Here is a 3,731-nt window from a genome sequence, read left to right on the forward strand (position 1 = left end):
CTCCTCAATGCCATCGGAAGAATCCCGGAACATATTCCAGTCTGTTCTAGCAAAACAGTACTGTAGCTTAGAGTCTGCATCATCTGACCACTTCTGTATTGTTCAAGTCACTGGTACTTCCTGCTTTAGTTTTTGCTTGTAAGCAGGAATCAGGAGGATAGAATTATGGTCAGATTTGCCAAATGGAGGGTGAGGGAGAGCTTTGTATGCGTCTCTGTGTGTGGAGTAAAGGTGGTCTAGAGTTTTTTTTTTCCTCTGGTTTCACATTTAACACACTGGTAAAATTAGGTCAAAAGGATTTAAGTTTCCCTGCATTAAAGTCACCGGCCACTAAGATGTTACAGCAAACAACGAACACAGTTCTTTCCCTCAGACATCATTGCACGCGCTATAGAACAGCAGCATATGTGTTGCAATGTTGTTTTACCTTGATGCGCAACGCTCCCCTCCTCTGCTTCGTCAACAAAAACAATAACAATGGCCATGGGGCGGACAGTGGCGCTGTTTCCCCTACTGTGGATTCCATCTTTAAGGCTTTTTAGTCCAAAGTCGTGGCATAGTCCTACGCTGAGTAAAGCTTCCTTGTAAACTGGGTTAGAAAATGACTGCTCTTAAGGAAAAACCACATGAATTTCACGTGATCTTATCTGAAGTTAATGTGGTAACATATGACAACATGTATAAGCAACATGTGATAGCATGAAACTACAAGTGAAAACATCTGAGAATGTGAAAACATGATCTCGTGACATAAATGTAACAACATGGGGATGCACATTTTTTTCACATGTAAAATTGCAAATTCAATGTTCACATGTAAATGTTTTTCATATGGGAAACTGCAAATTTCACATGTGAATCTTTAACGCACGCGAGGTGAAAACATGTTATTCTGTTCACATGTGAACTCTACATGTAATACATGTGAACATATGGTTTCACATTGTGAACAACTGACCTCACATGTCTCTTTTATTTTCAAAACAATGTATTATATTGAATGCAGGCTACCTGTTCTGCATGTGTTCATATGTGTAGAATTACCTTGGCTGAGAGCGTAGGCTACCGGGGGTGGTGTAGGCCTAGTGGAGGGTAAACGCAACTAAATGCAGTTTACCCACCTTTTTCCATTAAAAGCATAGGGAGCGTTACTTTTTTCACCGTGACCGGCAATCAGAGTTTACCCACCAATTATTTTGTACCACTACATCACTGGCTACCGGTAGGCCTATTTGAAGTTCATGACAATAGGCCTATGCATTGTAGCCTAGTCTAGTAAATTGACTTGTGTTTTAGGGTTGACCATCCCATTTTCCCGCTACAGTTTCAGCTCCATTTCAGGTGTCCCGACTTTTCAGGCTACAAAAAAGTTCAATTTGTCAGCAAGACGCATCAATTAATGTAGGCCTAATCAATGGCAATCGCTGAATGTCATTAGGCACACTTTTTGGTGTTTTGTAAACAGATGTCTATTTCCATTCATTGCATTGCACTGTTTAGATTATTTTGGAGTGGACGAACATTCACAGGTAGCCTACTTTTTGAATTGATTTGTTTGACAACCAGATGAAAGCATCATGGCTGGTTGTGTTCATGACACATTAAATGGTAATACATTTTTACAGTTAAATTACGTATTTTTTATTATTAGGCACATAAAAATGTTTTGTGCGCCCAACAGAGACCCCCCCCCCCAAATGTCACATTCTGCACTTAGTGCTGACATTTCAATATGACCCCACCTGGGATTTGAATTCACAACCTCTGGATTTCAGAGCTTCCAACTCTCACGCTTTCGCCGTGTGACACACGTCTTTGCCTGTTTTCACACGCACTCACGCCACACATCCAATTTCTCACGCAAAAACAATCAGTTGAGACTTGTTCGTTCCTTTTTTCAAATTCCCCGACGGTAGATGGCGCTGATGAGCGCCACTGAACCATATGCGCTGCACCCCGAAGTTAGTGACAGAAGAAGAGATACTATTGCCGCGAAAGACAACAGGAGAAGAAACGGTCACTACCTCAAGAAGTCTGATAAGAAGCTGAGCTGAGACTAGGTATGTAACAATGAAATGTCGTCCAATTGAGTACTCACTCTCTTAAACTTTAAATCTTGAAATAAATTATTTGTTTGTGCGTGTGAACATGATTTAGTGTGGTGAATGTAAACTCAGCTGATTTCGAACAGGTAAGATGTATTCCAAAGAATTTAACATAAATTCAGGAAACGTGTGCAATAGAAGTAGACTTGTGCAGACATTCACTGACCCCATGACAGAAGTGTACCTGCTGTTCTTCCAAGCCACCGTACCAACTTTCACTTCTTTCAACTTGCTGCTTCAGAGAGAGCAGTCATCAATACTTTTGTTACATGATGAGGTGGGATTGGATTTTGCTGTATTTTTCCATTCTGTGTTTCTTGCTGATATCTGCAGGGATCCTCTAAAACAGGTTTCACCTACTATTTTTGTAAATGTCTGTTATAGATGGTGAAATTCGTACGCAAGCTATGTTCCAAGTTTATGGTTCCAGCAGCTCTGCAGTGCCATGAGGAGCCTTGTGAAATTGCCTTTAAAGAAAAAACTAACCATTTACCAGGTTAGTATTTGACTATTATTATGATCAAACACTGTGATATGTGATATTTAGCTTTGTACCTTATACCGATATGCTGTATCTGTGACAGAAAGAAAGTTGAACATTGGGTTCACAACCAGGGCTAAACTTAACAGATTACTCGACGAGGGTGACATCACACCACAGCAGGTGGATTCATTCCATGAAGTTGTGTTGTGTTTCCTGACAAGTGCTGTGGACTATGCACTTAAGAAGCTGCCACTGGAAGAGCCACTGATCAAGCACGCACAATTTGTAGATGTACGGCAGAGGGCTGAAAGTGACATCGAAGATGTCCTGTACTTTGTTGAAAGGTTAGTTTTTTTTCTCTAATTATTGTCTATCATCTTAGCTAAAATACCCTGTGTTTTATGATGAGGTGTGTTCACTCCTAAACTGCACATGAGATATTCTTATGTGGCTTCTCCTCAAAGATGTGTATGAACTGCTGCTGGTTGATGACTATATACCTAAAACGTAACAACTTGTAACTCTACTTTCATAAATAGGTTTCCCCATCTCCTCCCATACCATGGGCCAGAGGAGCATGACCTTCTGGGTGAGGAGTTTCTAAATTATCAGACCATGCCAATGATATCCCTGCAGGACGAAACTGAAATGGAAAGCTTCTGGGCTGAAATGGCAACCCGGAAGCATAAGGTAATTTTTTTTTCCTTTTTTGTCTTTCCTTTTGGTAGGTGTGGCTTGGCTACATCTGTTGCTTAAAATTGTTGCATGCATATATGTGTCATGCATGTTGCAAATTATGCATGTTTTTATCTGAACTTTGTTAATGGATCAACCTACAGTATACTTACAGTATTAATCAATCAAAAATCAAGGTATGTTTTTCCATTGTGTTTTGGTGCATTTTCCATAGGTGACAGGAGCCAAAGAATTCGAGAGGCTTGCTGCCGTCGCCAAGCTTGTCCTGGTGTTGCCCCATGCAAACGCAGATGCTGAGAGGGTGTTTTCAGTTGTGGGACTGAACAAAACCAAGAGAAGAAACAGCCTAGCATTGGATGGCACCCTGTCCGCAATAATGACCATAAAGATGGCCAATCTGGAGCCCTGCTTCAAATGGGAGCCCCCCTCCGATATCATCAAGGCCT

At 41.0% G+C, this 3,731-nt stretch overlaps 1 long non-coding RNA gene across 2 annotated transcripts; it reads left to right on the forward strand.

The window, feature by feature from the left end:
- Window positions 1–2,892: 2,892 nt before the first annotated feature.
- On the forward strand, window positions 2,893–3,554 carry LOC311129520. Of its 2 annotated transcripts, none has more exons than XR_014613288.1 (3): window positions 2,893–2,933; window positions 3,129–3,279; window positions 3,507–3,554. It is a non-coding gene; the product is annotated as an uncharacterized lncRNA (long non-coding RNA). The 2 variants fall into 2 exon arrangements; XR_014613289.1 differs by having other exon boundaries at window positions 3,500–3,547.
- The last annotated feature ends 177 nt before the right edge of the window (window positions 3,555–3,731 follow it).

This window comes from Coregonus lavaretus (genome assembly GCF_964263955.1).
Source record: "Coregonus lavaretus genome assembly, chromosome: 5".
Taxonomy (NCBI): domain Eukaryota; kingdom Metazoa; phylum Chordata; class Actinopteri; order Salmoniformes; family Salmonidae; genus Coregonus; species Coregonus lavaretus.